Genomic DNA, 24,308 nt, shown 5'->3' on the forward strand with positions numbered 1-24,308 from the left:
GTACTTCCGAGTCAGGGGCAGGTGGAGGTCTGTGTGTTGAAGGCTAGCCTGATCTACATGGCACATTCCAGGACAGCCAGGGTGACACAGTGAGACCCTATCTCAAAACAAGCAACTCACTGGGAGCTGGAGCAGGCTTGCTGTAAGCCCAGCCTTCAGGAAGCTGAGGCAGAAGGATTGCTGGGAGTTTCAGATGTGTATCTAGAAGCCAGCTAAAGAGCTTATGGGAGCCAGGACTGTATAGTGAGACTCCACCTCAAAGGCCAACGGAATGACAGGACTCAGGACTGTATAGTGAGACTCCACCTCAAAGGCCAACGGAATGACAGGACTCAGGACTCTCGGTTAGAAAGCTAGGGTCCCACAGGGCGATGGCGCACGCCTGTAATCCCAGCACTCTGGGAGGCAGAGGCAGGTGGATTTCTGAGTTTGAGGCCAGCCTGGTCTACAGAATGAGTTCCAGGACAGCCAGGGCTACACAGAGAAACCTTGTCTCGGAAAAAACCAAATCCAAAAAACCAAAAAAAAAAAAAAAAAAAAAAAAATGAAAATGAAAAAGAAAAAGAAAAAGAAAGAAAGGAAGAAAGAGAGAAACAAACAAACAAACAAACAAAGAAAAGAAAGCTAGGGTCCCTTGCTCCTCTTCATCCCATGAGTCAAGTCCTTGACCCAGATGCATAGGCTCCCAAACTTGTTATCTCTGTCTCTGTTCTCACTCCCTTCTGGGAAGGGGACAGGAATTCACCCCCATGCATTAGACTGTCACTGACATCCGCTGGCTTGATTCTTAGAAGGATCTGAACACTTCTCTTCGTGCCCAGAGTGTGAGCTGTTGGCATTTGAACTTTGGTCCTTGTTACTGGAAGCCCCTCTTTCACCCTTTACAGCCCACATCCTACCCCGTCCCCTGCTGTCCTCACTGCCTGGCACTAGGGTGTCCCCAGAACATATGGCAGACAGGGATATGGCAAGAGGCAGGCTGCTCATCTACAGTTTCCTCATCGTCACTGGGGACAGCACGGGGACCCTGGACTTATCTTCCCTGTTTAAGTTTTCCTGTCTTTGCTTGAGCTTGGATCTCACATAGCCTGGGCTGGCTTTGAACTCGATGTAACTGAGGCTGGCCTCCGATTCCTATTTGTCCTTCCTCCACCTCACAGGTAGGTACTAGGATTACAGGAATGGTGGTACCACCAACCACTGGAGTCATTGTTTGTTTGGTTTGATTTGGGGTTCCCCTCCATTCTTGGGAATTCTGGTGAGGGGTAGCCGCACATCAGAACACAGAATTCTGCATAGTTGTGCAGGGCAGGTAGACAATAAGAGCTTGTTGTTGGCCTGTGGTCTGGGCGGGGATGGTTGGAGAGGGAAGGAGGGGTGGTGATGATGGAGAAACAGCAGAGAAACCCACAGGAAACGTCTTCGGAGCCCCACGGAAGTAACACCGTGACAAGAGAAAAACGTCTCGTTTTCACCTGACTAAAGGCTGCAACAATATAATCACCATCCTTTATAGAAAACCGCCCCTAGTTCCTATCTAATTCCCACAGAGCGCTTTGAGGAGCATCTCGTTAGCTCCGTGTCTGATGAACCCGGTTAGGTGTGTTATATGGTGAAGACAGTGACCTCTCCACGCCGATGCACATTCCTCGTTGCCGTTGGTCTCTGGAGCACAGTCAGTCAGTCTGTTGATAACCTTTCTGCAATTAGAAAGCAGATTTCCAGGGAAGTGTTTGTGTGAAATTCAGTTATCTCCAGACTGGCCAGGTTGCGGGGACTTCTGACCAACTCCCATCTTTGGATATGCAAAGGACGAAAGATAGATCAGGTGTCAAGCTTTAAAAAAAAAAACCAAACAACTTTGTGATAACTTGAGTATCTATGTACATCTGTATTATTTTTGCGACACACGGGTGCACACATGCACACACTCATAAACATCTGCTGGCGAGGGTACCTGTTGTGGTTTAGTGGTTTTTATTTGTTTGGTTTTTTGTTTTTCTTTTTCAAGACAGAGTTTCACTGTGCAGTCTGGTTGTCCTAGAACTCACTCTGTAGACCAGGCTGGCCTTGAACTCACAAAGATTTGCCTGCCTCTGCCTCCCAAAGTGCTGGGATTAAAAGTGTGCACCACCACCTCCCAGCTCTGTTGTGTTATTTGTATTTTTGCCCCCAATAGACTGACCCCTCCCCAATTGTTTCTAAGTGGATTCTAGTCTCCCTAGAGGGAGAAACAGTTTCTACATGTCACAGGCACTGAACAGCACAGTATTTTTCGTCCTGATCCTATGTCCCCCCCCCCCCACACACACACACACATGTGCCTGAAGAGGGAGAAGCGGCCAGCTGACAACTCCCAGCTGCTCAGCGAGACAACAGATGAACATTTCAAATAGGGAAGTGTCATGTCTTGCTAGTTTGGGGGAAGAAAATAATTGGCTGGAGCAGCAGAGCCCAGGCAATGGTGCCAGTCAGAAAGGAGGCCCGTGATTGGTCCATCAGGGTGGGCATCTCCCATGTCAATGCGGAGTCACTGTCCCCAGAGACTCGGGCCTTCCGGCAGCCACCTGTCTCTGCAGGAGCATTCATGCATGCCTTCCCCAGGAGACACCCCTTCACTTGTGGAGGATCAACACCTTCAGACCAAGTGGTGTAAGCCGGGCGGTGGTGGCGCCCGCCTTTAATCCCAGCACTTGGGAGGCAGAGGCAGGTGAATTTCTGAGTTTGAGGCCAGCCTGGTCTACAGAGTGAGTTCTAGGACAGCCAGGGCTATACAGAGAAACCCCGTCTCAAACAAAGAAACAAACAAGACCAAGTGGTGTGCAGGCCCAGGAGGAAGCCCAGATTCAACATCCAATTGTGAATGAAGACATGTGGCCCAACAGACACCCCTCTCAGATACGTTAAAGGAAAGTGGCACGGTCTGGGAGAGGTTCTAGCATGATCCAGATTCCCTGGTCTGCACCAGCCAGGAGCCCGGAGGTGGAGATGAAGGTCACCTCTCTCTCCCCAAGTCTTCTGGCCACTGTATGTAAGGTCGGAGGCAATTCTGTTTATCTAGTGTAAACTACTTAGAGAGTGGGGAATTTGTTAGTAGCTGTGTTTTTTTTTTTAAAGTAAAAACAAAACCAGGTAAAATTAATTATAGAGCTGTATTTTACTTAACATATCTAGAATTTTGTTTGGCCCAAGACAATCTATATAAAGATAAAGAGCACCTTTAGCTATATATTTTTTTAATTTTTTTTTGTATAAAATCTTCCAAACTTTGTACGCAGTATTCTTGGGCCAGGCCCACAGGCTAGTGGTAGAGCACTTACCCAGCACATGGGAAGCTTTGGGTTCAACCCCAGGCACCACAACAAATGGACAGATGTGAACCAAACCCTCTTGTCTCAGCAAACCTCAGCTTATACCAACTCCTTCGCCAACACCAACCACCACATCTGACTCAGGGCGGCCGACTGAACAGCACCGATCTAGAACTTCTTATTGTAGCCGGCCACTCCTCATAGGTAAAGTTATTTGGCGTCCTCTGACCTATCTGCCTTTGCCAGAAGCAGGAGCAAGTAAGTTCTCCCTTGGGCTTGGGTGACCATGTGCCTTTCCTTATTGGCCTGCGAGAAAGGTCAGAGCCTCTGGGCATCAGAAGGCCCTGCCACTCCACTGGCTGCCTGGCCTGGAGGAAGCTGCTTCCTCTCCCTAGGATCTAGTCTCTTAGTCTGTCAGGTGAGGGGTTTCCATTAGACTCACTACCTTCAATCAGTGAGCCCCAGATTCCCAAAGGGAATGGCCTGTTGAAGCCCAGGGCGTAAACCACAGGGGGGTGGGCTGTAGTGATGTGAGAGGAAGCCCACAAGTGTCCCAGCTCCGGTTCTGTGGAGAACTCACAGGGTAGGCCTAGAGTATGGACACACATCTCAACTCCAGCCAGCCAGTCTGCCCATGCCAGCCAGCCAGCCTGCCTTCCCCCTGACATAGTCTCACATAGCCCAGGCTGACCCCCAAACTCTCTGTAGCCAACCATAACCTTGAACTCCTGGTCCTCATGGTGGTTCTGCCCCCTCGGTGCAGGGGCTACAGCTCTGTGTCGTCATGTTCAGTTAAATGCCGTGCTGGGGGTCGGAGCCAGGGCTTCGACGGGCTAAGCAAGCATTCGACCCACTGAGGCAGTCACGGGCTCTGCAGCCATCGTGTTTGCCTGTCACCTTCTGAGCATGCAGAACTACAGCCACCGTAGAGCACAGAGCCATTTGAAGCGTGGTTCTGAGCACGCAGTTCCCAGGTCACAGTCTCCTCTGAGGAGAGGAGGCGAGGACTGGGAGGTGGCTTCAGTTCCGTGGTTAATATTTAAAATTCACTGAAAGAGACCTAAAGGGAACACGGCCAAACGCTGCCATTTGTTTAAGCTTAGCAATGGGTGTTTGGCTACCTGATGAATTCCCCTGTCCTGTCCTCCGGATGTAAGATACTTTACCATGTAAATGTATTTAAAACTTTAAGGAGGATAAATATAGTATGTTCCCATTGCAGGCATGGATTTTTTTTTCCCTTAAATATAGCAAAATATAATCCCACACAGACGCTTGGTAAACCTTGAGTTCCTTCACCCTTTGGGCGGTTCCTGAAGAGGCAGGCACAACAGAAAACGCTGGGCCTTAGGGAATCAGAGATGAGGGGGCCCTGTGGGGCTAACCCCCAACTAGGGTGCAAGGAAAGCCTGGTGGAACAACTGTCCACAGCTCACCTGGCCTGGGCCTGGTCCCTCAGTCCGTCCCTGCTTCCCAGCCCGCTGCTCTTTCTTGCTCCACCTCGCTCTTTGCCTGTGATCCAGACTGTCTAAACTTCCTATGTAGGCACAGATGACCTTGAAGTTCTGATTCTCGTGCCTCCAACCCCGGAGTGCTGGGCTTAAAGGCTGTGTAACACTGGAGTGATTCATCGCAGACTTATGTGGGGCTGGGGAATCAAACCCAGGGCTTCTTCGAGCACACCAAACAGTCACTTACCAACAGAGTCACATCTAGCCCAGTTCGCCCCTATTTAAATGTCGGTTTCCCCTAGGCCTTAATTCTGCCCCTCCAAGTCACCTCTCCCCCTCACGGCCCTGGAGGGCAAGGTCACCACGCAGGACTGGGCAGGGCAGGAGGTGGGTGGGAGGTTGTGGGAGGACAGTCATATGCCAGGCTCCACCGGGCTGTTTAACCCCAGCAAACAGGCCCAGTTGTTTTGTCATTTAGAGAGTTTGGCCCCAGTCCCCATAGGTTGGTTAAATGGTAACTTGTCTTGGTGACAAGGAATTTGCCACCAGTTTAGACTGAGGAGTTCAGTAGCCCCAGCTTACATGGAGCTGAGAGTTCAGATGCAGATGATGTTTCTCTCTCCCTCTGTCTCTGTCTCTCTCTCTCTCTCTCTTTCTCTCTCTCTCTCTTTCCACCCTGCTCTTTTTTGTGGTCCGTGCATCTGTCTGTGCATCCATGTGTGCATCCGTATGTGCATTCGTGTGTGCATCTGTGTGTGCATCCATGTATATATCTGTGTGTGTATCCATGTGTGCCCTCACACGTGTGACAGCTAAAGGAAGGTGTCTCACGCCTGCTCTGTGACTCTCAGCTTCATTCCCTTGAAACAGAGTCCCTCACTGAACCCAACACTAGAGGTTTAGTTTGGTTTTTAAATGTGGGCTCTGGGGTTTCCAACCCAGGTTTTCAGGCTTGCACTGCAAGCCCCTTTTCCCACTGAGCCATCTCACCAGTCTCTTCTTTTCTTTTCTTTTCTTTTCTTTCCTTTTCTTTTCTTTTCTTTTCTTTCCCTTTCCTTTCTTCTTCTCTTCTCTTCTCTTCTCTTCTCTTCTCTTCTCTTCTCTTCTCTTCTCTTCTCTTTATTTGAAACAGTCTCACTCAGTAGTTCAGGATGCCCTGGAGCTCACTGTGTAGCCCAGGCTGGCTTTGAACTGTTGTTGATCCTGGACCCTCAGTCTCCCAAGTGCTGGGAGCCTGGGTGTGAACCACCAGACCCAGTGCTTCTGTCTTCTATCCCTCCCTCAGATCTTTCCCTTTCGTATGCCTTCCTAGCCAGATGACTAAGAGTCAGGAAGACTGACCATTTAATGACAGAGTACAACCACCAAAGGCCTTTCATTGTGGGATTTCTTAACCAAGAGCTGCTATGCCCATTTTACAGGTGGTACAACTAAGACAGAAGGTTGTGAGCTCACTTCTGATTCATTCTGGCCTAGCTAATCATGGCTGAGCCAGAAGTTGAACAGGTTAGGGCAGGGGCCAAGGCTATCCCTGGCATTGGAGAGAAGATCTGGTTCTCAAACATCAAATGTTCTTGGTGGGCCTGGGCTACAGCCATGTGCCAGATGAGAGAGGCCTCTCCCTCTGTTCTCTGTCCCAGGGCCTCATCCCCTCCTACACAATGTCCTAACACCCAGGGCAGGCATCCTTCAGGGGACAAGGAAAGACAACATGGGGGACTTGTGCCAAGTATCAAAGTCCCAGTGAAAGGTTCAGACAAAAAACCAAATTTCTTTTTGTTTTTATTTTTACAATTATGTTTATCCAGGCATGGTGGCACATACCTTTAATTTAATCCCAGTGCTTGGGAGGCAGAGACAGGTAGATCTCTGAGCTCAAGGCCAGCCTGGTCTACAGAGTGAGTTCCAGAACAGCCAGGGTTATACACTACAGAGAGAAATATATATGTATATATGTATGTACGTATGTATGTATTTATGTATATATGTATGCATGTATATGTATATTTGTATATATGTTTTTATATTTGTTTTATATATGTGTGTATGTTTGTATGTGCTCATGAACATCACAACACATATGTGGCACTCAGAGAACAACTTTGTGGAGTCCATTTTTGAGACAGGATCACATGCAGCCCCGGTTGTTCTGGAATTCTCTGTAGCTGAGGAGGATCCTGAACTAATTTTTTCTACTGCTTCCACCTCCACAGTGTCAATTGCCAGTTATCTGGTGATGAGGATTGAACCCACGGCCTCATGCATGCTAGACATGCACTCCATGGACAGACCGTGTCGCTTCCCCTTCCACAGCCTCTTTCTTCCTCTACCCTCCTCCTCCTCCTCCTCCTATTACATTTCAGTCTACATGGGGGTAGGGCAAGTATGTGCCACAGTGCATTCGTGAAAGTCGAAAGGACATCTTTGAAGTGTTGGTGCTCTCCTTCCAACATGTCGGGCCCAGGGTTCAAACTCATCCCAAGGATCCCACTCAGATCATCAGGCGCTTTTACTTGCTGAGCCGTCTCTCCAGCCCTGCTCCCTCCCCTTTTTTTCCCTCTCACCCCTATACATCTCAGCCTGGAAACAACCTCGATGCCTCCCACCTTCACCTCTCCTCTCCAATGCTGATAGTATAGTTGTGTGCTTCTGTGCTTCAGTACTGAGTGTAGACTGGCTTCTCCTGACCTGACAGCCACTCGGAGGACTCAGCCTGGCATCCTGGGAGGATTTGCACGCTCCAAGAACAAACCGCTGTAGCCGCTCTGACGGCTGTGCCCAGGCAGCCTCTCTCTGATAGATGTGGCCTGTCACCTACCTGCCCAGCCTCAGTGGGTGCCGGCATTATAATGAGATGGAAGGGAGAAAGGGAGAGGCCTGCCCTGCCAGCTAAGCTGAGGAACCTTGAGATTAGAGATGAAGGTGTTGATCCCCTCCCCTCCCAGACAAGGAGCGCCAAGGAGGAGAATGCTTCTTCTCACAGATAACGAGGCTCAAGAGCTAGGCCTGGGCCACCTCTGTCCCCACGGAGTCCTAGCTGTGACTCACTTGCTTCCTTACTTCCCTGGCAATGAAGGAGACTACCTTCCTCAGCGGGTCCTGTGAAGGAGCAAGGCTTTAAAGTGTGTGAAAGAGCCTTGGGTGGGGCCTGACGCACAGTGGGCCCTCGGAAGTCCCGCCCATGGCTTTCTGTCAGCCTCAGAGAAGCAGGTGACCTAGGATTCCCCGTGAGAGACAGGACAGGCTCTCCTTTCATGGGGCCCCTGGATGCCAAGCTGGGGTGATGGTGTCTTTTCTAAAGAATTTTCAAAAGCCAGTAGGAGGTGGATTCAGGGCCACAGAGAGGTTGAATCAAGGACAACTGCCCACTGCAGGCCACAGCCTGGGCTCTGCTATCCTGAGAGCTGATTTGGTTGCCCTGTGAAACCTTGTTATGTAAATCAGTAGCGAGCTGGTACTCTCAGGTCAAAGAAATAGGAATTGAGCCCCACCCCACCCCACCCCCACCCCCACCCCAAGGTTTTTAACCAACTCTGGGTGTGTTAAGGGCAGAGCCTGGAGTCTGAGTGAGGTTACACTGGGCTTTTCCCCAGAAGTCTTCATGGTGAGGGATACCAGGCCCCATACACCTGGGGCCACCTGTCCCAGGGTGGAGACACAGGTCCTATTACGATAATGAGTGGGGAGCCTCCTGCTGCCTTTGACCCAGTTCCTCCATCTCTGAGGCAAAGGGAGAGAGCGTGGCTGGTTTCCAGGACCCAAGGCTGACCGCCATCTTTTTTATGAGTCCAGAAAGCTCTGAGGCAGCCAACCCTCCCTTCTGCTTTGAGAAAGACAGTGTCGCAGGCGCACAAAGTTCGCTTCCACTTCTGGGGGTCCTTGTGCCTCTGTCTCAGAAGGTGGGTTACCTTCCACAAGGCTTCTAGTTTTCCTGTTCTTCCATGGCTGTTTCTTCCAGGTCACGCAGTGGCTGACGGTGCCACGTCCAGGACACTGGCTGGACTGGAGCCACCTTTACAGAACCGGTTTGAAATCAAACAACGCCATAGTACATGAGCCGGCTGAGCCAGGGGTGCCCATGGGCCAAGAGGGGCAAAGGTCGGGGGACCAGAGCAGACTCTGGTGCATAACCAGGGAGCTCACCCTGGTCTGACAGGGCGTGAGAAGGTGACCGAGGGAGCTGTCCCAGCCCAGGGAGCATGCAGACATCTTTCCTCACCTCAGAGGTAAAAGAAGGGGCTCCCCAGGTGGGGTCGGGTGGATGGAAACAGTACAGGTGTCTACAACCTTCTGAACCTGTGTTGGGGTGGGGCTGTCCTAAGCATGGCGGCCTTTAACCCAGGTATCTTTTGCCCCCAGGCAGACCTGAGGAGTGGGAGGTAAACGTCTGGAGAGCATGGTTCTCTGTGGAAACTGAGTTAGAATGGCAGAAAAGAGTCACATCCAGGCCTGGGATAGAGAGAGCCCAGTGGGTAGTTGCTTGCCTACCATGCAAGAAGCCCTGGGTTCGATTCCCAGCACTGCATAAACTGGGCCAGGGTGACTCACAGCTGAAATTCCACTCCGCTGGAGGTAGAAGCAGGGCCACCCAGAGTGTGAGGTCACACTACCCTGGGCTACCTATGAATTCAAGGCCACCCTGACCTTTAGGTTCAACAAAATAGAAAGGCATAGACCCATCACCTCCTTGAAGATAGATAATTTGAGAAGGTCCCAGACTCTATGAGGACAGCCCTAAGGGACAAAGTCTGGAGGCAGGAGTGAGCCAGGCAGCAGATAGCTCAGTAGACATTTGAATCCATCTAGAATTGGCCCCAGCTGTCTGGATAAGGACTTGGGGGTCCTCACCACCATGTGTACTAAGGTAGGGAGGGGATGGGGACCCAGGTTAGAGTTTGGGAAGGTATGTGCATATACATGTTAAGAGGAAGTCCTGCTTTGGACGTTCTGTCCCCTGTAGCCTGGTGTCCCTTTTGCCTGGCACACACAGCAGGCAGACTCCAGACTCCCTGACCTCAAAAAGTCCCGCCCCTCTAGCCACGTGCTTCTGACTTTTTATTTCCTGCAGAAGACTCAGAGTTTTGACCACTTATGTAGAAAGCAGAGGCAGCTCCACCCAGGGGCCCCACCCAGAAGCCACAGGGTACCATTGCCGGCATCGCGGACCCCTCCTGGTACAAGGGAGGCACCTGTGCCTGCCACACCTTCCTTCTGGGTCTTGGAATTAAGGGTGACAACCCAGAAAAGCTCTGAGCTTCCATGCAGCCCCTGAAGTCTCCCTTCTTTATCTCTTCACATTACAACGCATAAAGGATTAGTCCGCTGACAACTGATTGTGACTTCTCTCCAAGCAAGCCGAGACTCACCGAGGGATTGAACACCAAGGAGCCCCGTGGTCAAGAGTTCAGGCTGCTCCCACTTTTCCCTGGAAATCGCTTAAAGTTGCCAGCTAGGAGACAGCACGGTGTGCCCCGCCCCCACCCCAGGCCTGTAGAGAAAGCTTGGTTTCAATCCACCCTCACTTAAACAGACTGTAGGTTCCCTTTGTAGGTGAGGAGGCTGACAAGCCCTCACGGCAAGACAAGGGCAGGGCTCCGTATGGAATTCTGGACAGTCTACTCCAGCATTGTTGCCGAGTCCCTGACAAGCCTTTCTCCACATCTCTGCAGTGTGAACACCCAGGCACCTCCATTCAGAGCCTGGCTCTGTAGCCAAACGAGTCTAGTGATGTCATCGTTGCCATGGAAACTCTCCCCAGGCGTCAGGCAGGACCAACCTCCCCTGAGCAGTTTCCCTTTGTGTGGACTTTGCAATGCGTTGCCAAGGCAGTGAGGCCTGCTGGGTGAGTTGGCACAGGGCAGGGAAGGCAGACAAAACCCCACACTGCATCCCAGAAACCACCACTCACAACACAACAGGAGAGATGGGCCGCAGTCTGCAATCCCTGTTCGGGGGGTGGGGGTGGGTGGGGGGAGAGGGGTACAGCAGTTAAGGGGGATGGAGCCCTGTTCAGGACCCCTGATGTCAAGGGCCTTTGAGAGTGGTTAGTGGGAGTCCGTCCTCTGGATCTGTTGGGCCTGGATCTTATGAAAAGCTTGTCAGGGGGCGAAGAGGAATTGGTGGCTTGGCAGTTTGAGGGCATGTCATTGTGAGAATCATTGCTGAAGTAAGAAGCCCCTGTGGAGAACATTAGCTATGTTAGTCCCTCTTGTCTCTCAGAGTCCTCACAGCAGCTCTGGGGAAGGGGACAGAAGAGACCTCACGGCTAGACCTCGCCTTTTGTACTTCGAGTTCTGTTATTGGTGATGGAATGGGCTTTGGGTTTCTTTCAAACACTATATAGCTCTTTGATCTTGAACTTGAAATCCCCCTGTCTCAGCCTCCAGAGCGCTGAGATTGCAGGTGTGTGGTGCTGTCTCTGGCTTGTTTAGTTCTTTGTATTTCTTATTGCTTGCCCCTGGTTACCATCCCCCATCCCTCCACCCCCACCCCCATTTGAACCTAACACAGTTTAGATTCAAAATGGCGGTGGGGTTAGGTGGGGAGAGGAGTGGTTTCCAAGGTCCTACCCGGAGGCCTCTTCAGTCCAGGTTGGCCCCACAGCCTGGCATTTACCGGCTTTACAGAAAGAATACTACTCTACCTTTATAGAGCGATCCTACTCTGTCTACCAGGCCCTCCAACACCTGGATCTAAGCCAAGGGATTGTCACAGACTCTGCCCCTCCCTCCTGGCAGCCTACAGAGGTTCCAAAAGCTATTGGCTAGTAAGGAAAGCCAGTGTCCTGGCCGGTGTCTACAGGGCCACCTCCATCACAGCTTCAAACCACACCCTCTTTTGTCTTAGAAGCTGCAGGGGCCTCTTTGCTCCTAGCTCACTTACAGGCTCCTGTTCCTTGCCGCTGCCTGTGGCAAGGTGGCCCTTGACTCGATGCATACAATCTCCCCTGTGCCCCGTTCCTAGAAATCTCCAGGAAGAAACTTAGTAACCTTTGCTGGCCAACGGCAAAGTCTTGTGCTTAGAGCTGAAGACCTCTGCCTTCCTGGGTTCACCCCCCACCCCGGCCTTCCTGTTTTCTTGGCCACCTTCCTGGAGGACTGGAAGGGAGGACTCCAGCTCTTCAGTCCTGTGGGCAAGGCTACTTGTTCAGGCTGGGAGAAGACAGAGACTCTGCATGGCCTGCTGCCCTGAGCCTGAGCTCCTCCGACTCTGCCTGTGTGTCTCTGTTGAAGGTCTACAAAGTCACACGGTATGTGTGATGTGAGGAACATCTGTGGGGTGAATGGCTAGGTGGCTCTAGGCTGTCCTGGGTGCACCTGCCTACAGCCAGACAGCATCTGGACTGACCGTGACCCACCTCTGCCTGTCATTCTTTCATGAAGCAAGTATTTCCTGACAGCTGTGCTTTGTACTAGGAAGGCTTTTCCCCTGCTTCCAAAGGTCCCAAACAAGCCAAAAAGGATGAAGGGAAAAAAAAAAGTATGAAAACCAGGCAACTTCCCCAGGACTCCTGCCCACACACGGCAGCGAGGAAAACTGTGCCATCGACAACGGTGGTCAGCACTAGCCCAGCCCAGCCCATGGCACTGTGACAAACACCTTTGTTCCATTTTCCAAACTTCCTGTACTTTAAGACCGTATTTTAGTATCAGAGACTCCCAAGGAATGCTAGCACTGCTCTTGAGAACACGTGGCTTCTAGACCGTAGGCAGGGAGGTCAGCTTTGAGACGGCCCCTCCCCGCAGGGGCATGCCCAGGACCAGTAAAAAGTGCCCCTATGAGGCTGCCAAAGCTCAGAGTCCCGGCCGGGGGCGGGGGCGCACCCCCGGAGACTCAGACCCCAGTGAGAAAGTCCAGGATGACCAGCCAGCCAAGGGTAACAAATGGAGAGTCTTACCCAGGCCCTCGAACTTCCCCTTTGGCTCAGTGAGCCTGGAAAGCAGAGAGGAAGAAATGAGGGCAGAGTGTCCACAGGGTGGGGTAGCCCTGTGAGCTGGCTTAGCCAAACCTCAGTTTAGTCATCCATAAATGGGGGCAGGATACTTTTTACACAGGCAGCTGGGAGGACATGTTTTTTATTTATTATTTTATTTTATTTTACTTTATTTTGACATTATATAACCCGGATCAATCTGGAACTCACTCTGTAGCCCAGGCTGGCATTAAACTTTCAATCTTCCCGCCTCAGCCTCCTGAATGTTAGGATTATAGACACATACCACCACATCTGGCTCTGTTGAGGGGACTGAATGGCTTAAGTCCCCTTAAGTCCCTATCGGATCGTGTCCCACACAGACACAGGATGCAGAAAATGCTTTGGAAAACCAGATGACTGCCCAGCCGTGGCTCAATCCTCTCCACAACAATGGGAGGTGTAAAATCGTTCTGTGTCTAAAATCTGAGCAAGAAGCTCTCTCAGCTTCCAGGCTTCCTGACCCAAGCTGGCACTGGAAGGTTGAGGCTTTCTGGATTCCGGCTTATGAGGATCCCTCAGGGGCCCAGGCTATGGAAACTGCCACCACCTATCCTGCCAAGCGGCAGGCGGTCTGCCGGAACAAGGTGGATTATAGCTTTGGGGGGAACCAGATGCTTAAAAGGCGCGTGAAGGCCAAACGAGGTCCACGATTTCCCATCTGGATGTTAACATTGACCTTGTTGAAATAACGCCTTTGCATTTCTCTTGTGAACCTTTCCGTGGACTCTTTTTCTTCAAAGGGACAAACCGGAGTTTGATGGTGGGAATCTGGGGCCCTTTGGGTGACCCTAGGTGGCACCAGGCTGGTGGCTCCAGTTGTATCTGCCCACCGAGGTCTTCTCAGGTCCCAGTGGACATATCTGAGATTTTGGTCACTCTCTGAAGCATGGAGTCTTGCCAGCAGTAAGGAGAAAGCCTTGTAGGAGGCAAAGGGCATCCACTGGGCCTGGGGCTAGCATGGTAAATATCTGCTTATAGCCTTGTGTTTGGGGTTGAGGAGTGTATGTGGGGTCATCTTCAAAATACCCCCTCCCAGGGAAGGCCTAAGGTGATTAGGGTTTCCATCCCCTTCCACGATCCTCGTATTTGAGTCTTTAACCAAACAGGAGCTAGAGCAGGAGACAGGATCACAGTTTCACATTTTGCAAGATCTGGAACTGAGGCTTCACAAGTTTCTTAGTCTAGATCCCACGGAGACTAGCTTCCGCCCCTAAGAGCTGTAATCACTGGAAGGCAGATATCCCAGAGAGCTGCCTTTCCTGCTAGTGTCTCTCTGAGGACGCTGTCAGCTATTATGCATGGTGGAATTTCTCTCCCTCTGTAAATTTTCTTATTCGCTTGTTGGCTTTCAAAGAGATCCTTGCTATATAGCTCAAATGACAAGTGGGGTTTTAACGTTTGTGGATATGGCAAAATCGCTCTCCAATAACAATACATTTATACGCCCAGCACCGCAGTGAATTCTGAGGCAGGGTCTCTCACCAACCTGCAACTGTTTAGCAAGTCCCAGGGGTCCATCCATCTCTTTCTTTCCAGCCCTGGGGTTACAAACCAAAATACCCAGCCTGACACCTTTATTCACATGGGTTCTGGGCATTTTCATGCTTGCAGGACAAGCCTTTACCGGCGGAGCCATCTCCCCGGGCCACCTTTCCTCCTTTTACTTTATTTTGCTTATTTATTATTCATGTTGGCTCTTGTACAGATTCACACAGCTCCTAGGCTAGCTTTGAACCCCTGATCCTCCTACACAATCTTCCCAAGCAGCTGAGATTACAAGCCTGCACCAAGAGATTTGACTACATTTTAGTTTTGGTTTTTCAAGACAGGGTTTCTCTGTATGGCCCTGGCCATGCTGGAACTCACTCTGTAGACCAGGCTGGCCTGGAATTCAGAGAATCCTCCATTCTCTGCCTCCCTTGTGCTAGGATTAAAGGCATATGCCACCTCTGCCGGGCTTTAAAAATATCAACTGTCGCAGGATGGTGGTGGCGCACGCCTGTAATCCTAGCACTCTGGGAGGCAGAGGCAGGTGGATCTCTGAGTTCGAGGCCAGCCTGGTCTACAGAGTGAGTTCCAGACAGAGAAACCCTGTCTCAAAAAAAACAAATCCAAAAAGCAAAAAAAACAAAAAACAAAAAAATAAAAATATCAACTGTCACACACTCTATTTTAGACCTGTGACATGAAACCTAAAAAATAATCCATAAGCCATGAATATTACTTGCTATGGTTTTCCATATTGCCATTCATCATTGCTTGTAGGAAAACCCAGTTTCCTTGTTTCTGCGGCACAGCCTTCACCTCGTTGTCTTTAAAACACTTATTAGGAGCCAGAGAGTTGGCTTGGTGGTTAAGAGCAATGGTTGCTCTTCTAGGAGACCCAGGTTCGATTCCCAGCACCCAAATGGCAGTTCTGTATGTAACTCTAATTCCAGGGGATTCGACATGCTTTTCTGAAGGCACCAGGCATACACACTGTACTGAGGCATACAAGCAGGTAAACACGCATATGCATACAATAAAAATGTATTTATTGGTGTGGGTGTGGGTGTGGGTGACAGCATTCGTGGGGGAGTCAGAAGATAACCATGCACCTGGTCCTCTCCTTCCTGCTTTCCATGGGTCTTGGGGACTGAATTCAGATGGCTGGGCCTGTGTCGCAATTACTTTTAGCTACTGAGTGAGCCCTCTAACAATCTGCATCCTTCCTGTTTCTAAAAGATAAGAGACATCTTTTATGGTGTATACACACATGAGGCCTACTTTTATTTTCCCACTCACACCAGGATCTTCCTTGGTAAGTAAGGTACTTATCTTGTTAAGTAAATGATGGATCCTAGAACCAAGGAAGTGGAACAGGACACGTGACCAAGATGAACTAAATCACCAGCATGATTCCCCTCCGACTTCATGCACTGCCTTTTCTATCTCTGGCTAAGGTGTAGGTTTTTCAGTAAGGACCACAGGCTGCCCTAGGGTGAAGCCCAGGCTGACAGCTGGCCACTCCCACAGAGCGTAGCTGGACAATGAGGCTGGCTTTAATACAAATCAAAGCAGCAGTAGCTATTGCTCTGGACATTCTAAGAGGAAAGAGAAGAGCAGAAGGGAGGTTTAATGAGCACATACTAGTGCCAGCCTCGTGTATCAGGATTCAAGAGTCCTGACTGAAAGGAGAGTCTAAAACCTGGGTGTGCAGGGGTACATCAGTAATCCCAGCACCGGGACAGGAGGACTACACTGGGCTTTGGGCCAGCCTGAGCTACACAGTGAGTTCCGAGCTAACGAGGCCTACTTAGCAAAACCCTGTCTCAAAAGACCAAGGAGAGAAGGAAAGGAAGAAGAGGAATAAAATAAAATAAAATAAAATAAAATAAAATAAAATAAAATAAAATAAAATAAAGGAGAAACGGGGGAAAGAGAGAGCACAGAGATCACACTTGCATTCTGAGCCCAGGAGATCAGGCCAGCCTGGGCAACACGGGAGTGCCGCCCATGTGCCGTGGGGAGGGGGGAGGACACTGTGACCTTGTCCCAAAAAAATAAGGAGAGCATGGGGGTGGGGTGGTGTTAGGTTTCACAACTCTGAATCCAAGGAGAGAGGGTTTCCAACTGAACACTAGAAAACACCTCAGCTTATACCTATTTGCTTCTTGACACTTTGTAATTAACAAGCCAGAGCAAGATTTATAATTCTTATTTCAGAAAGTGTCTAAATGGAACGTCTCTTATGAAAGACCTCTTGTCAGATGTTTGGAGTTCCTAGCCTCACACCTCCTGGGTCAGAGATGATTGCTCAAATAGTACCGGCCGCCCAATCTCCCAGGGGGCTGTCAAAACCCCAGCTCAGCCCCACCCTGGGGCTGGCTCAGTCGGTCTCTGGTGGGTAGAGGACTCGCATTTCTAACCAGCTGCCCCAACGATGTTGGTGCTGTTCTGTGTCTTGGAATAACCTGTGTTGAGAAGGCTGGTACTTAGCTCCTGCTCAGGCGTAATGAGCCTGGTGCAGGTTGGGCATCAGGATTTCTGAATGTGCTGGCCAGCTCAAGAACTCTGAGGTTTACAGGGAGAGGCACAGGCAGGATCGATTAGGGTCCCCTGGAATTCACAGACAGCCTCCTTAGTCTTCCTCTTTGGGGCCGGCGGCTGGCCGGTGTATCTCAGAATGGAGGGATGCCGTGCTCAGCCATTCTAACACACTGCGACTTGATTTTATTTAATCTATCTAGAAATGGCCATGTAGCCCAGGCTGGCCTAGAACCCTCTATGTAGCTAAAGATGAATTTGAACTCCTGACCTTCCTGCCTCTACCTCTCCAGTGCTAGGGCTAGAGTCCTGAGCCACCTAGTCTGTCTCCTACGCCTGTGTCTTCGAGGCCAAGCAAGGCTGTTTGCTAATTTGAGGGGGAAGTGTGTGACCTGCCATGGTTCCAATTAGGCATCGTACTGTGTGGCTGGTGTCTCCAGACAAGCTTTCCCTGCGAGCCCTGCTTCTCCACGCCCTAACGCTGCAACCCTTTAATACAGTTCCTCGTGTTGTGGTGACCCCCAACCGTAAAATTATGTCGTTGCTACTTCATAACTGTAATTTTGCTACTGTTATGAATTGTAATGTAAATATCTGATATGCAGGCTATCTGATATTTGACTCCTGTGGGGTCATGACCCACAGGTTGAGAACTGCAGCTGTAGAGGCTTCTGTAAGCTGCAGTCAGTCATGGACCCTCCTCAGGGGACACACCTATCACCTGTCGTAGTCCCTGCCATTGCCTAGTATACCAACACCCTCTCCTGCACTGTCCAGGATGGTACTGCATTCAGCTGCTTTGTGCTACATGTACATGCATAGCTTATGTGTAGTATGGGCATGTGTGTGCACATATGTGTGTCTGTATGTGGTATGTATGTGTACATGTATACATGTGTATACAAACGCATGCATGTGTTTGTGTATGGTATGTGTGTGATGTTTGTGCACATATGTGTGTCTGTATGTGGTATATGTGTATATACATGTATGCATGTGTGTAAAATGCATGCATGCCTTTGTGTATAGTATGTGTGTGATGTGTGTGCACATATGTGTGTCTGTATGTGGTATATGTGTATATACATGTATGCATGTGTGTAAAATGCATGCATGCCTTTGTGTATAGTATGTGTGTGATGTGTGTGCACATATGTGTATCTGTATGTGGTATATGTGTATATACATGTATGCATGTGTGTAAAATGCATGCATGCCTTTGTGTATAGTATGTGTGTGATGTGCGTGCACATATGTGTGTCTGTATGTGGTATATGTGTGTATACATGTATGCATGTGTGTACAAATGCATGCATGTGTATGGTACATGTGTGATATGTATATGCACATATGTGGATCTGTGTATGTAAAAATGCATATGTGTTTGTATGTGTGTTTGTGTGTGTGTTAGGGAGTACAATGAGGTCATGGCCTGTCTAGCCCACAGAAGGAAAGTGGACTTCCATCACCTGTTAGTTAACCTAGGGTCTATCACAGACGTAAGGGGTGGGGTTGAGTAGCTCTCTCCCTCTCTGTACCTGTTTCCTAGTGTGCAAGCTAAAGGGCTGGATGTGTTGAGCTTAACCATTTCCCATTTTAGGAGGATAAGCTGAGGGTTAGAAGGAAGGTCCCAAGTCCTGGGCAGGAGAAATCTGGGCCCTGGGTACTCTGGAACTATGGCGTATGAGAAACGATGGCTTATGCTACTCTGACCGCGGGCCTGAGACACTCCCCAGTCAGAGCTGGGTTCTGAGTCCCCAACAGGTTCAGTCACCTTGTTCCTACACCCGCTCTGGTGGCAGCTGTGGGACACGGCTATGCCCTCAAGTTCTGGGATTCAACGCACCCAGTCCTGCGGCATCAGTTTAGTTCAGGCACATAACCACCCCGCTGGCTCTCAGTGTTCCCATGTGTACAATGGGCTGGCAATGGACAGACTGCTCTAGCACACACCCGAGCTTCAGCCTGGAAGGCATTTCGCATAGAGCCCTGTGAGGTGAAGTGCTTGGTGGGCACTCTCCACAGTCCCAGTGAAGAGGAGACAAAAGTTGCCGAGTCTCTCTGGGGAGTGGTATCGCACGCCTTTGATCCCAGCACTTGGGAGGCAGAGGCTAGAGGATTTCTGAGTTTGAGGCCAGCCTGGTCTACAGAGTGAGTTCCATCCAGGACAGCCAGGGCTACACAGAGAAACCCTGTCTCCACCCCCCCACCCCCACCCCCCCCAAAAGTTGCCAAGTCTCAGCCCAGCCCTGAGGTGCACATCCTCTTGATAACAAGAACCCTATTGCCTTCCCAGGTCCCAGTGGAGTCCAGGTTCCCTGAGAGGGAAGACTGGCCTAACCTGGTTTTACTGAATGTTCCTCTGACTCCACACAAACCTGTGCCCCTTGATGGGTGGACTTGTACCCCTTGTAGTGCCCTATGCCCTAAGTCAGACAGAAAACGCTCCCCTCCCCCATAACCTCGGCTAAGTTAATCTCTCCGAGTTGTGGTAAATGGAAGAACTCCACAGGGTCTAACCTGAGCTCTACACAGATTTACTCCAATCTGGGCATCAAGTACAACGCCTGGCACAGAGCCAGTTAGTGGCATGGCCTGAGGATTCGATCGAAGGATACTGCGTCGAGTGACAGGGTGGCCACTGGGCTGTTGCTTGGATCTGACTCTCTGGATGTCTCTGTTTCATTCCTGTCCTCTCTTGTGGCCTACCTGTGGGGACACACCCCAGGAAACTGTGATCAGGAGTTATCGGGCCTTTCCTTATCACTCTTGGCTCCCACCTTAACCTCCCCGGACAACTGCAGCCCCAGAGTCCTCCGCCCCAGGGCCTGTCCCTCATCCCGACTGCTTGTCTATCCAGATGAGCTCAACAGCCGCCTACGCTCATGCAGTCACCCCACGGCTCACTCACTGACACGCTGTGAGGAGAAGCTGCTGTCCGAACAGCTCTTCCCCACGTGCCCCCCACCCCACCCCACGCCTCCCTCTCAGCGTGGCACTGGGATGCTTCCTACTGGACCACATCAATGCTACAGTGCAGCCTGGCCCTCCTGGATTCTGCTTCAAGGACCGGCTTCTGCTTCAAGGCTTTCTAAGTGGCTGGTGCGTCAGCCATTTTATGCACCTGAGAAAGAAACCCAAAGCTGGACTACCGGCAACGCCCCAAGCCAGGCACCCAGCCATGATGATTCCCTAACTACTCTTTCACACCCTATCCCTCCCAAGCCCTGTCCTGAACCCACGTCCGTCCCCGTCTGGTTGTCTACCCGGCTCTAGTCCACCTTCCTCCCATAGCACATCCGCCCCACCCTCCTGCTTCTCCCAGGAAGCTCCACCTCCCATCAGCCCTGACGCCTCCCAGCTGCTGTCAATCTAAGCTCTTGCCTGCGGTAACTGTCCCATGATTGGAGGTCCTGCCTGCCATGTATCCAGCTTTCTTCTCCAGCTCCCATACAGCCCGCTCCCCACCCCACCCCCATCATTCTGGGTCTCACCTCTCATGATTCCTTCTCCTCCCCAGATTCCCTTCCTCCATTCCTTAACCTAGTCAAGCCTTACTCACCTTTCAAAGCCAGTCCAAGGTCACCTGCTCCAGGAAAGCCACCCACCCGGCCTAGATTACAGACTCTTCGGCCTCGGCCTCTATTAGCTGGGCGTGACTCCCTTGCAGAGCTTACCATGTTATTTTATAATTATTTGCTCTGTGTCTGGCTTCTCCATTAAATTATTAGTTTATTGGGGGCAGAGACCATGCTTACTCAGTGCTGTGCCCCCCCCCCCCACACACACACACAAATACTTCTGCTTTGTGAAATCACTCTTTCGGTTTGTGTCGTAAGTGTACCGTCTCGCTTGCTTTGTTGGTGGTTTTGTGGAGTTGAAGTTTGAGAAGGCCTGGTGCTTCTCACCTGGGGTCTCCGATGGGCTGCCATAACCCAGAAGTGTAATATGGCCGGAGTAACCTGGACTTGCCACTGAAGTGCTATGACCTGCCTCCTTGGCTGGCAACCTCAGGATACTTGGACTTTTTACAGACTGCCCCCCCCACCCCCAAAACCCAGTTGGACCACAATTGCAAGAAGGAAGCTTCAGGGCAGTTTCACCTGGTCTCATGAGCCAGGCAGTATCACTTCCTCTGAATTCAAAGGGTGACAAGTCCCTAAGGTCAGTCCAGATTCAAAAGCCGAGGGACAGAGAGAGAACCGCCTCGGACCGGTATTAAGAACTGTGTAGACCTCAGCAGCCGCGTGGTAGTGTGCTGAAATGCTGTGGGACCCACTCCAGCCAGGGTCTGCCCCGGTCGCGCATTGCCGCGTTCTCCGTGCTGGCTTCGCTGGGCAGGCGTCTTTGTGCCTTAACACCTGGGACAGCCTGCGTTCTTGCTGTTCTCAAACTGACTTTTGTGACTATTCTAGTCTAGTGCATCCTTCAGTTCTCGCTGCCTCCCCCATTCATTTTCTTTCTTTCTGCTCTATGACATGCCATACGACAGCTTCCTCGTTCACTAGACACTCCACACAATGCCACACATTTTGGTGGCTTGTTATTCCAGGGCAGTGAGAGTGGAGGGCCAGGTGTCCCTGTCTGCTTTCCTCTTCTGTGCAGGGGGAGGGGTAGTGCTGTGCGCCTGCCCGCAGCCCCCATCGCTCTGGAGATGGATGGTGGAGATCTCAGGCCCCAGCCCACCCGTAGTCACGGCTGGGTAACCAGGCTTACGTAACTGAGCCCGTGGAACCCAAATTAAAAGAGGAAACCATCTTCCTGCCACTCAGTTCGCCTAATCCCTATCTGTCTCTGCCCTGGGCCCCGCGCTCCCCTCCGAAGGTCTTGAGCGCGTTCCAGATTTCTAATTTCGTTTGCTTATGCAACCAAAAATATGATGGCCGCGTTTCCCGGGGGTGATGGAGTCTGTACTCCCAGCTCCAGGCGCGCTAAAAACGGCAGCGCCGGGCTGCTGGAGGCGGGGGCGACGCGGGCGGAGCCCGGCGCGGGTAGACGCGGGACTCGCGGTGCTCCGTGGTCCCCAGCCTCCTCGTGATTGCCACTGCCCGCCGATCCACGCGTGCGCAGCGCCGGGGGACGTGGGGGGGAGGGAAGGTTGCATCTTTCACCCGCGCGCCCCACCCCCAACACCTGCTGGACGTTGCACCATTGTGCGTTCAGAAATAGGAGAAAAAGAAGAAAAAGAAGGAAAGGAAAGAGCAGGCCTCTCACCCAGGAAAGGATGGAGCAGACAGGAACACCGAATTGCCGATTTAAAAGAAAGTAGGGTAGTCTGAGACGTGTTGACGCGGATCCAATTTTTTTTTTTAAAGCAAGCCGAGAAAATATAAAGAATATGATTGTGTCTGTGTTGTTTTATTTAAATGTGTAAACGGTGCTGGAGATATATAGTCCAGGCGCTAGTGCCTGAGACTTGGGTTACATTCCTAGCACCTCATAGACTGAAGTTAGTGGTGCACAGCTGGACTCCTGGCTGGAGGAGGAGGAGGCAGGAGGATCAGGCTTCTAGAGTTAGCTTCAGCTACCTAGGCCTGCCTGGGCTACATGAGAGGCTGTCTCAAAAAGGATAAAGGACGTGGGTAGGGATGGGCATTAAGATGGCTCATCTAGTAACCGGACTTGCTGCCAACTTGACCTCCACACAGGTCTTGTAGCGTGTACATGTCCGCGTCCAACACCTCCAATAAGCCCCCCCCCCTCTCTCTCCTGTATTAGCTAAGCCATCACCCCTCCTCACACCTTTAAAAAAATAAAAATAAACGCAAATGAGTTGTGGCTTCGCAGCCACTGAGGAGGACAGCTAAGGCTAGTAGGCCTTACAAGTTGGAGGCCTGCCTGCGCTGCGTGCTGACCTTGTCTTAAAATTAAAACAAAAACAAATCTAAAAAAAAATTAAAAATCCAAAATCTGAGGAGATCGTTTAGTGGCAGGGCATTGCATAGCAGTCCCAAGGTGTGGGTCTCATTCCAGTGTCCCCTTCAACAGAGATATAGCGGTTTTTTTTTGTTTGTTTGTTTGTTTTTTTGTTTTGTTTTTTTGAGACAGGTCTCTCTATATAGCTGTGTCTGTCCTAGGCTGGCCTCGAACCCATAGAGATCCATCTGCCTCTGCCTCCTGCGTGCTGGGATTAAAGATGTGTACCACCATGCCCAGCAAGACATACTGAATTATTATTTTAATTTATTATTTTTGATTTTTCGAGACAGGGTTTCTCTGTGTAGCCCTGGCTGTCCTGGAACTCACTGTGTAGACCAGGCTGGCCTCGAATTCAGAAATCCGCCTGCCTCTGCCTCCCAAGTGCTGGGATTAAAGGCGTGTGCCACCACTGCCCCGGTTTGACTTAGTGAATTATTAACATAGTAAATTATCCTGTGGAACTAAGGGTGGGGGTGGCGGTGAACTCACGTGGGGGGGGGAGGCCACTCATTTCCCATGACACTGCAGACGCTCCTATTCCACCAAGGTTACTATTTCAGATCTTGTTGCAATTTTGTTTTTGTGGGTGAGAAGATTCTAGAAGAGGCTTCCATAAGATGTGCGCATGCGCATGTTCCTGTGGCTATGCCTTGAAGTCCCTCGCTGAGCCGATTCAGTCTGGTCTCTTCACTTCCGACTTTCGAAGGACCTTTACTATGCCTTTCTCCGTGAAGGCGAATTAGATACAACCTTCAGCAAAAGTACATTCACTGGGAGCCTGGGTCGTTTGAGGCGCTTCAAAACAGTGAGTTAGGGTTCTGGGGCACAGGGGAGAATTCTGGAAAACTTGAGGTGAGCACGAACAATTCGCGGCTGAGAAAAGCAGAGGCCAGCTCACCTGTGAGATGGGAAAGGACCCAGCCCGCCTGCCAAAAAGATGTGAACATTGAGTGGGGCGGCCGGCTTGCCGGAGCGGATGTGTGGGCCCTCCCTGACTGTGGGCACCCGCACACGTGTGCACATGCCTTGGCACATACCCACAGAGCCACACAAGTAAGCGCTCGTTCGAGCAGATGCCAGCACGGCTTATCTGCAGGAGCATCACACATGTGACGGGGGTCTCTCCCAGAATCCTCTCACCCGCGAAGACAGAGGAGCCTAGCACACTTAATACATCCACACAAACCCGCGTGCCATACAAGCTCACACTCAAAGCGGAGAGGAAGCGAAGCCCAAAGCAGCCAAATGGACACACACGGCCATGCTTTGGAGCCCAAGCAAGCACAGCCAGGTACACTGAATGCGACACCAACTTGTGCACACACTGGGGTTCCTTCCAGATGCTGGAGCAAGGGGACCAGTGTGGACACTCAGAGAACACGGCTGGCTTCATCCTCACAGTATGACTGAGGCCATGGAAATGGGACCCTGTGGTGGGAGTGGAATCTTGGTTTCTAGGGGACCCAGGAGCACGCGGGCCCCTTTCCAGAGGCACATATACTTTGAGTATTTTTATCCTTGGCACTCGAATGTCACACAGCCTGCGGGTAGCTTTAGTGTTGCTACCGTGAAGGGAGACAGAGTGGGGCAGGATTTGAAAGCAGATGGCTCCTAAGTGCAAAATGT

At 50.9% G+C, this 24,308-nt stretch overlaps 1 long non-coding RNA gene across 3 annotated transcripts; it reads left to right on the forward strand.

The window, feature by feature from the left end:
- Window positions 1–2,616: 2,616 nt before the first annotated feature.
- LOC127695107 (uncharacterized) lies at window positions 2,617–10,728 on the forward strand. Of its 3 annotated transcripts, none has more exons than XR_007979897.1 (4): window positions 2,617–3,036; window positions 3,400–3,569; window positions 8,721–8,988; window positions 10,075–10,728. It is a non-coding gene; the product is annotated as an uncharacterized LOC127695107 (long non-coding RNA). The 3 variants fall into 3 exon arrangements; XR_007979898.1 differs by having other exon boundaries at window positions 2,617–3,027; XR_007979896.1 differs by lacking the exon at window positions 2,617–3,036 and having other exon boundaries at window positions 3,281–3,569.
- Window positions 10,729–24,308: the final 13,580 nt, after the last annotated feature.

This window comes from Apodemus sylvaticus, chromosome 10 (assembly GCF_947179515.1).
Source record: "Apodemus sylvaticus chromosome 10, mApoSyl1.1, whole genome shotgun sequence".
NCBI lineage: Eukaryota > Metazoa > Chordata > Mammalia > Rodentia > Muridae > Apodemus > Apodemus sylvaticus.